The sequence below is a fragment of the Schistocerca cancellata genome, chromosome 11 (genome assembly GCF_023864275.1).
Source record: "Schistocerca cancellata isolate TAMUIC-IGC-003103 chromosome 11, iqSchCanc2.1, whole genome shotgun sequence".
In the NCBI taxonomy this organism is placed as follows: Eukaryota; Metazoa; Arthropoda; class Insecta; order Orthoptera; family Acrididae; genus Schistocerca; species Schistocerca cancellata.
This window is the reverse complement of record NC_064636.1, coordinates 34,967,241-34,982,373: the sequence shown is the minus strand read 5'-3', so window position 1 is coordinate 34,982,373 and position 15,133 is coordinate 34,967,241. Positions and strand designations below refer to the sequence as shown.

The 15,133-nt window shown below is 45.6% G+C and overlaps 1 protein-coding gene across 1 annotated transcript in view; it reads right to left on the bottom strand.

Moving 5' to 3' along the window:
* Positions 1-985: 985 nt before the first annotated feature.
* LOC126108155 (uncharacterized) overlaps positions 986-15,133 on the bottom strand; it is a 169,487-nt gene continuing 155,339 nt past the window's right edge. Inside the window, exon 11 of the mRNA XM_049913399.1 lies at positions 986-1,122. The gene's annotated coding sequence lies outside the window, so the exon portion shown is untranslated. The remainder of the gene's footprint in view (positions 1,123-15,133) is intronic.

The following is a 15,133-nucleotide window of genomic DNA, read 5'->3' as shown; positions in this document are numbered from 1 at the left end:
CTGTGGTTCTCAGGGTATGCCCTTCCCAGAAATATCTTTTTATTTTCAATTTTTAAGTTAGTTAAACTAAAAATAAATGAAAACAGTGCTTCATATGGTGTATTTGTAAACATTATCATAAAAGGCATAAAATGGAAAACCATAGGAAAATTTGAGATTGCAAATAAATTTCCAGGAAGAGAGTGTAAAGTGCACACAAGAGCTTTGTGTGTAAAATTAGTTATTTTTATTATTTTACAGTTGACGATTTACCCTGCTCGGGTCCGCAGCTCGTGGTCCAGTGGCTAGCATTGCTATCTCTGAATCACAGGGTCCCGGGTTCGATTCCAGGCGGGGTTGGGGATTTTCTCTCCCCGGGGACTGGATGTTTGTGTTGCCCTCATTATTCGTGGAAGTGGCTAGACTGGAGTGTGTACAGACTGGGAATGTGTACAGGTACTGATGATTGCACTGTTGAGTGCCCCACAAATTAAACACCACCACCACCACCACCACCACCACCATTATCAACATTACCCTGCTCAGCTGACATTCATTGTACAAATGAGGGAAGAAGTAATGTTTGTGGCTACTTACGTGTGTTTTAAACACCACAATTTCACAGTTACACAGTTACTTTAAAGTTTCTATAGAGAGGGAGAAAAAAAACTTTGTTTACAGTCACAAAAGGTTCTCCCTCATCACACAGTTTACAGATAACCACACGTAATGCATCATTTCACCAAATACCGGTAAACAAATGAGCAAGGGCGTAGCTAGCATTGTCCCTGACAACCAATTTTACCAGCAAAGGGAACCTATTGTTAACTTGCAGGTGCCGAGGGCTGTTCAAATATCAAAATGAAACTAAGTCCTGTACACTTCGTACCGTAACGTGGGTTATTCGTGAGAATGACCTACGTTCCACTGAAGATGCACACGCTGGCAAAAGGTGGTTGTGCTTTTTATAAACATATTACATTTTTAGAAAAATTGACTGTGCGTACCCTAATCTGTGATGTCCGGTGCCCGTGCAGTGGCGTAACACCGCAGGGGCAAGGTGCAGCGCGGCCATCACAGCAGCACTTGCCGGACAGCGATATTTATGCCCCGGTGACGCCGCTCGAAGGTGTCGTGAACACCCTAGAGAAAACAGACGTACTACAATGTAAACACACGTGACGAATGAAGACTGTAAATCTTATATCTTAAGTTGAGCTTGCTGTGTTCGGACATATTGAATTACATATTTGAAGTTACGGGTTACTGATAATTGGATCCGACTTCAAAACTGATGTAAATAGTCAAAAAAATACAGCATATTATCACTGAAGATGTGTTCATCATTCGGTAGCTGGAATAATGAGATGTCTTGAGAGCATCGCCCTGCTCAGAGACAAATCGGAGAAGAATAAATTTGCACACGGTCGTGGTACGGAGTAGGCAGACCGAGAGAATGAAACAAAAAAAGACAACCATACTGGAAGAAGAACAGTAAAAGGCAGCTCAGACCAGATCAAACTGACAGATCTGCCTCGCAGTGTTCCCTACTCATTGCGTTACAGTCGAGCCGCCATACACATTCACGAAAGGGAAGTGCCACAACTTCAACTACAACTATTCTTCGAAAGTTATTTGCAGAGCTCTCACGGTTGCTGTCAATACAGACCTTTCTTGGAAATTCACTCACAATCCCAAATTTACCTTTATCTTTCCTTTTGATGACACTTTCAAAAACATTAATAAATACAATACACGGAGTATTATTTTGATTTATCTTCATAAAAAAAACTAAAAATAAATTTTCCACAAAGGGACTTGACAGCACGACCCTCAAATTACCGTTCGGCACTCTTTCTGCCGCATCGACGGCCACCTGGAAACTACAATGACATAAATGACAATCGCCTCACCCGATCCGGGCCAAAAATGCTATTCTTTCTAAATGCTTGACTATCTGGAGCTCCTACTTCTGGCCAAACCCTGCATATACCAGCAATTTGGACGAAACTGGTGGTCAACTGGGGGCCAAACTGGTCACGTGGACACGGTTGCATACACGCCCCTCCCAGTTCCCTCCAAAACCACAAATCGTAGTTCTGTCACATCTCTCTCTCTAAGAACCTAGGAGCCACAGTTTGTAGGTAGTTGTCAGATGGTGACGGCCATGTCGAACCACTACAGGGCATATCTCCAATGTTTCGCAAGTCACAATGGTGCTCAAACCTCCATCATAGTGGCGTACGACAACACATTGGCAACTTTCGGAGACAAATACCCTCCTTGCCCAAAAGGGCCAACACACTCCCAATCTGAGTTTGAAATTGATCGAGGCGTGCTAACAACTCGCCAGCCTACACAAGCACCACTGCCCCATTCACTGTCAGAGACACAGCTCGCTTTACTTGACTGCATTGAGAATGTACGTTTATTGTTACCTCCACTAATCAGGCATCTGTACGTAGCAGTATCCCGTCATCAAATGCGTGCAGAAAATAGGTTTCCAATCACAAAAGCTTTAATGACCCAAGTCGTGAGGATAGTGCAGAAGTGTCTCAGAGTACCTCTCTACTCCCAACAAAACTCTGTAATTGCTTGGAGCAAGTTACACCAAATCTATAACACACTAGCAAACACGGCAATCCTTCGCAATTGCTAAATACGTATGTGAATTGCATATACTTCCTAAACGCCTTGCCCCTCCTCCTTTTTCGCATCTTCTCATCCCCCTCTCCCTCCTTTCATCTCCTCCTCCCCACTCCCTCTGTGCATAACCCCCCCCCCCACCTCCCCTCACAATTTCTTCAAACTTTCTATGTGCATTTCCATCTGGATAGTCAATAGAATATCATGTAAAAATTTGAAGTAACTTGGTCAAGAAACTTTCAAGATTTGTGGTAACTACACTTCCCCACTATATATTACAAAAATACATAGCCTGTGTCCACCCGAATGTTCATTAGACTGTCAAGCTGATCTTTTTGTTACAAAAACATGTGACAGCAGAACTGTCAAACTGAACACAAATTTATTTTTTATTTTCTTTTTCATACAAAAACACCACTACCAAGCGCGCGCACACACACACACACACACACACACACACACACACACACACTATACAGGGTGGTCCATTGATAGTACCGGCCCAAATATCTCATGAAGTAAGTATCAAATGAAAAAACTACAAAGAACAAAACTCGTCTAGCTTGAAGGGGGAAACCAGATGGCGCTATGGTTGACCTGCTAAATGGCACTGCCATAGGTCAAACGGATATCTACTGCGTTTTTTAAAATAGGAACCCCCATTTTTTATTATATATTCGTGTAGTACGTAAAGAAATATGAATGTTTTAGTTGGACCACTTTATTAGCTTTGTGATAGATGGCACTGTAATAGTCACAAACGTGTAAGTACGAGGTATCCCATAACATTCCGCCAGTGCGTACGGTATTTGCTTCGTGATACATTACCCTTGTTAAAATGGAACGTTTACCAATTGCGGAATACGTCGATATCACTTTGATGTATGGCTATTCTGATCAAAATGCCCAACAGGCGTGCACTATGTATGCTGCTCGGTATCCCGGATGACATCATCCAAGTGTCCGGACCGTTCGCCAGATAGATACGTTATTTAAGGAAACAGGAAGTGTTCAGCCACATGTGAAATGTCAACCACGACCTGCAACAAATGATGATGCCCAAGTAGGTGTTTTAGCTGCTGTCGCGGCTAATCCGCACATCAGTAGCAGACAAATTGTGTGAGAATCGGGAATCTCAAAAACGTCGGAGTTGAGAATGCTACATCAACATCGATTGCACCCATACCATATTTCTATGCACCAGGAATTCCATGGCAATGACTCTGAACGTCGTGTGCAGTTCTGCCACTGGGCACAGGAGAAATTACGGGACGATGACAGATTTTTTGCACAATGCGACAGCAGTAATGTAAACCGGCGTAATATGCACTACTGGGCAACGGAAAATCCACGATGGCTGTGACAAGTGGAACATCAGTGACCTTGGCGGGTTAATGTATGGTGCGGCATTATGGGAGGAATGATAATTGGCCCCCTTCTTATCAATGGCAATCTAAATGGTGCAATGTATACTGATTTCCTACGTAATGTTCTACCAATGTTGCTACAAAATGTTTCACTGCATGGCAGAATGGCGATGTACTTCCAACATGATGGATGTCCGGCACATAGCTCGCGTGCGCTTGAAGCGGCATTCAATAGCATATTTCATGGCATGTGGATTGGTTGTCGAAGCACCCCACCGTGTCTCGCACATTCACCGGATCTGACGTCCCCCCGATTTCTTTCTGTGGGGAAAGTTGAAGGATATTTGCTTTCGTGATCCACTGACAACGCCTGACAACATGCGTCAGCGCATTGTCAATGCGTGTGCGAACATTACGGAAGGCAAACTACTCGCTGTTGAGAGGAACGTCCTTACATGTATTGCCAAATGCATTGAGGTTGACGGACATCATTTTGAGCATTTATTGCATTAATGTGGTATTTACAGGTAATCATGCTGCAACAGCATGCATTCTCAGAAATGATAAGTTCACAAAGATACATGTATCACATTGGAACAACCGAAATAAAATGTTCAAAAGTACCTACATTCTGCATTTTAATTTAAAAAACCTACCTGTTACCAACTGTTCGTCTAAAATTATGTTGTATGTTTGTGACTAAATGGTGCTATTCATTCTGTATACTGAGCAAGCAGTAAAGGAAACAAAAGAAAAGTTTGGAGTAGGTATTAAAATCCACGGAGAAGAAATAAAAACTTTGAGGTTCGCCAATGACATTGTAATTCTGTCAGAGACAGCAAAGAACCTAGAAGGGCAGTTGAACAGAATGGACAGTGTCCTGAAAGGAGGATATAAGATGAACATCAACAAAAGCAAAACGAGGATAATGGAATGTAGTCGAATTAAATCAGGTGATGCTGAGGGAATTAGATTAGGAAATGAGACGCTTAAAGTATAAAGGAGTTTTGCTATTTGCAGAGCAAAATAACTGACGATGGTCGAAGCAGAGAGGATATAAAATGTAGACTGGCAATGGCAAGGAAAGCGTTTCTGAAGGAGAGAATTAATTAATAATAAATAATAATAATAAATTAATATCAAGTATAGATTTAAGTGTCAGGAATTCGTTTCTGAAAGGGAGTGTAGCCATGTACGGAAGTGAAATGTGGATGATAAATAGTTTAGACAAGAAGAGAATAGAAGCTTTCAAAATGTGGTGCTACAGAAGAAGGCTGAAGATTAGATGGTTAGATCACATAACTAATGATAACGTATTGAATAGAATTGGAGAGAAGAGGAGTTTGTGGCACAACTTGACAAGAAGAAGGGATCGGTCGGTAGGACATGTTCTGAGACATCAAGGGATCACAAATTTAGCATTGGAGGGCAGCGTGGAGGGTAAAATGGTAGAGGGAGACCAAGAGATGAATACACTAAGCAGATTCAGGAGGATGTAGGTTGCAGTAGGTACTGTGAGATGAAGAAGCTTGCACAGGATAGAGTAGCATGGAGAGCTGCATCAAACCAGTCTGAGGACTGAAGACCACAACAACAACAACAAAAGATGTTTGTGACTATTACAGCACCATCTATCACAATGCAAAAAAAAAGTGGTCCAACTAAATCATTCATATTTCTTTACGTGCTATACGAATATGTTCCTATTTAAAAAAAAACGCAGTTGATATCCGTTTGACCAATGGTAGTGCCATCTAGCGGGCCAACCATAATGCCATCTGGCTTCCCCCTTCAAGCTAGACAAGTTTCGTTCTTTATAGTTTTTTCGTTTGACACTTATTTTGTGAGATATTTGGCCCTATCACGATCAATGGACCACCCTTTATACATACGTATCAGTGATCATCATTCATACATGGGGCAATTGATGAGTTTTACTAAGTATGAAAAATTACACTGTGAATACACACTCCTACCAACATTATGAGTAGGTGCGAAGGTGGAAGAGAGCTACTTGCAAAGAACTATGAGGGCATGCTTTGAAAAGTAATGGTGCCAAAATTTTATGCTGTTCTCAATATCAGTTAAGGTATTACATGTCAAGCATATTACTCAGTTCGACTTTCGCACTTTGCGGATGCATGTTGAAACCTTCTACTCCGAGGGGACTCTGGATTGTAGCCTGTAACATGATGGTGTGAAATGTAACTATGTTGGTGCATGAGGAACTGTGTGCTGTAATCAAGTTTCCAACTGCAGAAGAGTTTGTCCTCACACAAGCACCCTCTCCTACAGCACAAAAATCATACACTATGTGATCAAAAGTAGCCGACACCTGGCTGAAAGTGACTTACAAGTTCGTGGTGCCCTCCGTCGGTAATGCTGGAATTCAGTATGGTGTTGGCCACCCTCAGCCTTGATGACAGCTTTCACACTCGCATGCATACGTTCAGTCAGGTGCTGGAAGGTTTCTTGGGGAATGGCAGACCATTCTTCACAGAGTGCTGCACTGCGGAGAGGTATCGATGCCGGTCTGTGAGGCCCGGCACGAAGTCGGCATTTCGAAACATCCCAAAGGTGTTCTATAGGATTCAGGTCAGGGCTCTGAGCAGGCCAGTCCATTAATGGGATGTTATTGTCGTGTAACTACTCTGCCACAGGCCGTGCATTACGAACAGGTACTCGATCGTGCTGAAAGACGCAATCACCATCCCCAAATTGCTCTTCTACAATGGGAACAAAAAGGTGCATAAAATAGTGTAGGCCTGTGCTTTGATAGTGCCACACAAAATAACAAGGTGTGCAACCCCCATCCATGAGAAACACGACCACACTATAACACTAAGGCCTCCGAATTTTACTGTTAGCACTACAGCCATTGGCAGATGACATTCAACGGGCATTCGCCATACTATCACACTGCCATCGGATTGCCACACGGTGTACCGTGATTCGTCACTCCATACAACATTTTTCCATTATTCAATGGTCCAATGTTTACACCCCTTACACCGAGCGACACATCATTCAGCATTTACCTGCGTGACGTGTTGCTTACGAGCAGCCGCTCGACCACAAAATCCAAGTTTTCTCACCTCCCACCTGACTGTCATAGAACTTGCAGTGGATCCTGATGCAGTTGGGAATTCCTTTGTAATGGTCTGGATAGATTTCTGCCTATTACACATTACATCCCACTTCAACCGTCGGTGGTCGCTGTCAGACAACAGACTAGGTCGGTCTGTACGCTTTTGTGCTGTACGTGTCCCTCACGTTTCCACTTCACTATCTCATTGGAAACAGTGGACTTAGGGATGTTTAGAAGTGTGGAAATCTTACATACAGAAGTATGAGACATGTGACACCCAATCACCTGACCATATTCGAAGGCCGTGAGTTCCGCAGAGCGCCCCATTCTGCTCTCTCACGATGTCTAATGACTGCTGAGGTCACTGATATGGAGTACCTGGCAGTAGGTGGCAGCACAAAGCACCTAATATGAAAAATGTATTTTTTTGCGGGGTGTCCGGATACTTTTGATCCCATAGTGTAGATGACACGCGAGTGCTGTGACATCTGCAACAATCCGACACCTCCGATTCACTGTCATTGATCATCCTCCATACAGTCCCGACTTGGCACCATCTGATTTTCATCTGTTTCCAGAACCTAAAGAACATCTTCACGGACTTCACTCTGATAGTGAAAGCAGAGATGATGTGACTGTCAGCAAAGTCAAACAATCTCTCGAGGGGAAAAACGTGTTCACTGCCAGGGTGACTACATTGAGTAGTAAATATATATACACGAACATTGTTAGTAAAATTTGTTTTTTATAAAATAGATTTAAGAGTTTTTACATAAAAATTTGGAGGCATTATTTTTCAGCACCCCTTAGTATATTGGAGAACACAACTACTGTGTTAATTTATTATTTGTTTTCGTATGGTGGGTCTTGTTAAAGTATGGTGCAGCCAGCAAAACGAGGCAGCCAATCAGTAAGTCTGTGAGAGGAAGTACCTACTCGGGTGCAATGTGTACGCTCCGGGAGTCACTGGTCTGCATTTAGAGTAGCGTATTGTCTCGGGAATAACAGATGGGAATTAACAATCACTGCACTGAGTTTGCAGACAAATGGATATTATAGTGTAGTTTTATTCTGATCTGTCATTGAGAACTGTCAATTTCTCATACTGAAATTCAGAACTCTGAGATCTTATGTAGTTTTCTCACCTTTGACACGAAGAATCGAGTACACTCGTGCTCGAACAGTCCACGGGTATACTGCCGGTTCAGAGTGTTCGACGGGCACAATATTTCGGCGATCAGACGTGTCGCAATCATCAGGTGCGCTGACTGACTTAGCTCCTGAGGGCGGGCGGCCGATTTAAATCCCCTCTCCCCGCGGGCCGTTCTCTCTGCCGTCCGCACCCGCGTGCCGGCGGTCGCAAAGACGCGGGCGTCGGAATCTGTCGTAGCGTCGATGTGCTTCCTATGTCCACCCTGGTCACCAGTTCGTACTTCTTGCTCAGAGTCTTCTTAATTACATTTGATGCTGGGCCCCAAGCCTTGCCGAGATTGTAGCCGCAATCTCGATCGATAAGATCTTCCCTGGTGCGAATTTCGATAGTGTCCCTTATAACGCTGTGGCACTACACAAAACTGGTGCTAATAGCATAGACACATAGGGAACACACACGACACGGAAGTGTAAGTCCACAGTATTGGTGATAAGTTGAGAAAATTGTCCCGAAACACTTGTGCTACAAAACGCCACTGTTTCCTGTGCACGTACCCGACATCCATACGGGATACAATCACTGTGCACACATACACAGGCCGCACAATGGGCTGGCATACTCTGGATCAGGTGGTCGAGCAGCTGCTGGGGTATAGCCTCCCATTCTCGCACCGGTGCCTATCAGAGCTCCTGAAGTATCATAAGTGTTTGAAGACGCGCAGCGATACATCGACCGAGAGCATCCCAGACGTGCTCGATGGGGTTTAGGTCTGGAGAACAGGCAGGCCACTCCATTCGCCTGATATCTTCTGTCTCGAGGTACTCCTCCACGATGGCAGCTCGGTGGGGCCGTGCATTATCATCCGTCAGGAGGAAGGTCTGACCCGCTGCACCCCTGAAAAGGAGGACATTCTGGTGCAAAATGACGTCCCGATACACCTGACCTGTTACAGTTCCTCTGTCAAAGACATGCAGGGGTGTACGTGCACCAATCATAATCCCACCCCACACCATGAAACCACAACCTCCATACAGGTCACTTTCAAGGACATTAAGGGGTCGGTATCTGATCCCTGGTTCACGCCAGATGAAAACCCGGCGAGAATCACTGTTCAGACTATACCTGGACTCGTCCGTGAACGTAACCTGGGACCACTGTTCCGATGACTATGTACTGTGTTCTCGACAGCAGGCTTCACGGGCTCTCCTGAGAGCAGGGGTCAGTGGAATGCACCTTGCAGTACTGCGGGTGAATAAACTGTGTCTGTTCAGTTGTCTGTAGACTGTGTGTCCGGAGACAAGTGTAAGGTCCCGAGCGAGGCTACCTGCAGTACTCCGTGGACGTCTGCGGGCACTGACGGTGAGATATCGGTCTTCTTGTGGTGTCGTACACTGTGGACGTCCCGTACTGTAGCGCCTGAATACGTTTCGTGTCTCCTGGAATCGTTGCCATAATCTCGAGATCACACTCTGTGGCACACAGAGGGCCCATGCTACAACCTGCTGTGTTTGACCAGCCTCCAGTCACCCTAGTATTCTACCCCTCATAACGTCATCAGTATTTGTTCTTTGAGTCATTTTCAGCACACAGTCACCATTAGCACGCCTGAAAACGTCTGCACACTTACTCGCTGATGTAGCAACACACCTCTGTGTATGTGGGCTGCTGCCAGCGCCACCGTGCGACGACCACAGGTCAAATGCACCGCACGGTCATACCCTGAGGTGATTTAAACCCGCAAACCGCCCACCAGAGTGTTGTTTCGCTATGTATCAGCATTATCCTTAATTTATGAGCACGATTGTGTTTACAATATAAGAAAAAGGTGGATTGTTATTCACTGTAAAGATGACACGAGCTGCAGACAGTTAAAATAGAAAGACACTCAGACATTAACTTTCGGCTTCACCAGGAAAGGAAATAAACGTGCATTCATTCGCAAAAGCAAGCACGCATGACCGGCAGCTCGCACCTGAATGCAGCTGTCGTGTACAACAGAAGCAGCAGTTGGAGGGAGAGGAAAGGCTCACAGGCTACACGTGGTGGGAGAGGAGAGTGCTGTCTGGCAGAGTGTTCAGCAACTAGACTGGCAACAGGTGCAGTGACGAGAGGCTGTGGAGCAGCGATGTGGGAAGGGGGACGAACACAGCGAAAAAGGAGAAAGGTGGGCGAGTGCTTTGGCAGAGTGTGGGAGGTACGAGAACAGAAGAGGTGGAGGGTGTGGGGCAGTAGGTTACCGCAGTCGAGGCCAGGATAATTTCTGTAGCGGAGAATGTGTTGTAAGATTAACTCCCTACTGCACAGTTCAGAAAAGCTAATGGTGGGCACTGGGCACAGGAGGGGGGAGGGGGGGGGGGTAAGAATACAGATGGCTCAGGTAGTGAAGCAGCCATTGAAATCAAGTTGCTTGTCGTGCCTCGCAGTGGTCTACGTTGCTCTCGGCCAGAGAGTGGAGGTGGCCGTTTGTCCTCGTGTACAGTTCATTGGTAGTCATACCAATATAAGAAGCTGTGCATTGATTGCAGCATACTGGGTATACGGCATGGCTGCTTAAGTAGCTAGCTCGGCCTCTGATGGGGTAGGATAAACCAGTGACAGGACTGGAAAGGAAAGTGCTGGGGGGGGGAGGGGGAGGGGATGGGCAGAGGGGGGGGGGGGGCGGAGGGGGGGGGAAGCTGGTTGGAGAGGTTTTGCACCTGGCTCCTCCACAGGGATATTATCTATGTGGCAAGTGGTTGGGATTAGGAGAGGGGTAGGAATGGATTGGAATGTTGTGGAGATTGGGTGAGCAACAGAACACCACTTTAGTAGGGGTGGGAAGGATCTCAGGTAGGATTTCCTACGTTTCAGGGCACGATTATAGATAACCGAAGCGCTGGTAAAGGATGTGGTTCACCTGTTCCAGTCCACGGTGATATTGGCCGATGAAGGGGGCACAGCTTTGTGGCTAGTTCTCGGTGGTGGTGGGGGGACTGTGGGTGTCAGGGGAAATGGCACGGGAGATCCCTTACGGACTACGTCTCGAGGACAGTGCCCGTCTCTCGAGGCCTCGGTGAGACCCTCGGCTTAATGAGCGAGTGAGTAATCGTCACTGCAGATCTACATCTACATCCGCATCCACATCAGTACTCCGCAAGCCACCTGACGGTGTGTGGCGGAGGGTGCTTTGAGTACTTCTATCGGTTTTCCCTTATATTCCAGTCTCGTATTGTTCGAGATACGCGTAGGAGGGAGCAATATACTGCTCGACTCCTCGGTGAAGGTACGTTCTCGAAACTTCGACAAAAGCCCGTACCGAGTTACTGAGCGTCTCTCCTGCAGAGTCTTCCACTGGAGTTTATTTATTTATTTACTGTTCCGTGGGACCAAATTAAGGAGAAGTCTCCATGGTCATGGAACGAGTCAATACATGAAATTATAACACGATATTAGAAACAGATAAAATGAAATATAAAGACTTAAAAAGAGTTTGGGCTACTGCTAAGATCTCTGAGTTCTTGTGGTAGCTTATTGAAAATGGATGCAACAGAGTACTGCACTCCTTTCTGCACAAGAGTCAAGGAAGTGCATTCCACATGCAGATTTGATTTCTGCCTAGTATTAACTGAGTGAAAGATGCTAACTTTTGGGAATAAACTAATATTGCTAACAACAAACGACATTAAAGAAAATGTATACTGTGAGGGCAATGTCAGAATTCCCAGACTATTGAATAGGGGTCGACAAGTGGTTCTGTAACTTACACCACACATAGCTCGAACAGCCCATTTTTGAGCCAAAAACACTGTTTTTGAATCAGAAGAATTACCCCAAAAAATAATACCATACGACATAAGTGTATGAAAATATGCGAAGTAGACTAATTTTCGTGTTGAAGTGTCACTTATTTCAGATACTGTTCTAATGGTAAATAAAGCAGCAATTAGTTTCTGAACAAGATCCTGGACATGGGCTTTCCACAACAGCTTACTATCTATCCGAACGCCTAGGAACTTGAACTGTTCCGTCTTGCTTATAATATGCCCATTCTGTCTGATCAAAATATCGGTTCTTGTTGAATTGTGAGTTAGAAACTGTAAAAACTGAGTCTTACTGTGATTTAGCATCAAATTATTTTCCACAAGCCACGTACTTATTTCATGAACTACATTATTTGATACTGTTTCAATATTACACACAAGATGCTTCACTACCAAGCTGGTGTCATCAGCCAAGGAAGGGGGCACTGCTTTGTGGCTAGTTCTCGGTGGTGGTGGGGGGACTGGGGGTGTCAGGGGAAATGGCACGGGAGATCCCTTACGGACGATGTCCCGAGGATAGTACCTGTCTCTCGAGGCCTCGGTGAGACCCTGAGCATAATGAGCAAGTGAGTAATCGTCTCCGTAACGCTTTCGCGATTACTAAATGATCCTGTAACGAAGCGTGCTGCTCTCCGTCGGATCTTCTCTATCACTTCTATCGACCCCATCTGGTACGGATCCTATACCGGTGAGCAATATTCGAGCAGCGGGCGAACGAGTGTATTGTAGCCTACTTCCTTGGCGTCCCCAGGTGGCCAGGCTGTACAGGAGGGATTTTTGGATGTGAAAGGGATGACAGCTGTTGAAATGTACGCACTGTTGACGGATGGTGGGTTTAATGTGGACAGAGAAGTGGATCATCAGAGAGGAAGGAGTCAACGCCCAGGAAGTTGGCACCCTCGGTTGATGAGGACCAGGTGAAGCGGATGGCAGAGAAGGTGTCACGTACCGGCTCTGCTGTGATCACTGCCTACCTTCTCATATTGGTATAACTACCAACCAGGCATCCACTAGTACGAGACCAAACAGTGGCCGAGAGAAAATTGGACCATCCTGTGGCACAATATGCAGCTGAACATCACGCACGATTTCAATGCCTGCTTCCCTACCCGAGCCCTTCGGATCCTTCCGTCCACCACTAGCTTTTCTTAACTGTGCACATGGGAGTTACCCTTATCACACACTCTCTGCTCCCTAAATCACCTGGGCCTCAACCTACAGCAACCTGCTGTTCCCACATCCCCCACCCAACTGTTTCCGCCCCTCTGTTCTACCACCTCCTCCCTATTCTTGTCTCCCACCCTCTGTGTGTGCTGACCTCTGCCAATGCACCCACCCATCTTCCCCTGCTCCTCTTCTCCTTTGCTCCGTTTTCCCCTCCTCCCTGCCCCATCACCTCCCGATGCTGCACCTGTTGACAGTCTAGCCCTGCACGCTCCACCAGACAGCACTCTTCTCTCATGCCACCCAGACAAAACTTGCAAAAAATTAAAAAAAAAAAAAAGGCTGACATCAAAATAAGTGTCCAAGGAATAGAAAAGCAGCTGAAATCACTCAACAGAGGAAAGTCCACTGGACCTGACAGGATACCAATTCGATTCTACACAGAGTACCTGAAAGAACTTGCCCCCTTCTAACAGCCGTGTACCGCAAGTCTCTACAGGAATGGAAGGTTCCAAATGATTGGAAAAGAGCACAGGTAGTCCCAGTCTTCAAATAGGGCAAGTAGGGTCGTCGAGCAGATGCGTAAAACTATAGACCGATATCTCTGACGTCGATCTGTTGTAGAATTTTAGAACATGTTTTTTGCTCGCGTATCATGTCATTTCTGGAAACCCAGAATCTACTCTGTAGGAATCAACACGGATTCCGGAAACAGTGATCGTGTGAGACCCAACTCGCTTTATTTGTTCGTGAGACCCAGAAAATATTAGATACAGGCTCCCAGGTAGATGCTATTTTCCTCGACTTCCGGAAGGCGTTCAATACAGTTCCACACTGTCGCCTGATAAACAAAGTAAGAGCCTACGGAATATCAGACCAGCTGTGTGGCTGGATTGAAGAGTTTTTAGCAAACAGAACACAGCATGTTGTTCTCAATGGAGAGACGTCTACAGACATTAATGTAACCCCTGGCGTGCGACAGGGGAGTGTTATGGGCCCATTGCCTTTCACAATATATATAAATGACCTTGTAGATAGTGTCGGAAGTTCCGTGCGGCTTTTCGCGGATGATGCTGTAGTATGCAGAGAAGTTGCAGCATTAGAAAATTGCAGCGAAATGCAGGAAGATCTGCAGCGGATAGGCACTTAGTGCAGGGAGTGGCAACTGACCCTTAACATAGACAAATGTAATATATTGCAAATACATAGAAAGAAGGATCCCTTATTGTACGATTATATGATAGCGGAACAAACACTGCTGGCAGTTACTTCTGTAAAATATCTGGGAGTATGCGTGCGGAACGATTTGAAGTGGAATGATCATATAAAATTAATTGTTGGTAAGGCGGGTGCCAGGTTGAGATTCATTGGGAGAGTCCTTAGAAAATGTAGTCGATCAGAAAAGGAGGTGGCTTACAAAACACTCGTTCGACCTATACTTGAGTATTGCTCATCAGTGTGGGATCCGTACCAGATCGGGTTGACAGAGGAGATAGAGAAGATCCAAAGAAGAGCGGCGCGTTTCGTCACAGGGTTATTTGGTAAGCGTGATAGCATTACGGAGATGTTTAACAAACTCGAGCGGCAGACTCTGCAAGAGAGGCGCTCTGCATCGCGGTGTAGCTTGATGTCCAGGTTTCGAGAGGGTGCGTTTCTGGATGAGGTATCGAATATATTGCTTTCCCCTACTTATACTTCCCGAGGAGATCACGAATGTAAAATTAGAGAGATTTGAGCGCGCACGGAGGCTTTCCGGCAGTCGTTCTTCCCGCGAACCGTACGCGACTGGAACCGGAAAGGGAGGTAATGACAGTGGGACGTAAAGTGCCCTCCGCCACACACCGTTGGGTGGCTTGTGGAGTATAAATGTAGATGTAGATGTAGACCCTATTATCGCTTCCCCTTCTCCAGCTACTCCTGACTGCTGCTTCTGTTC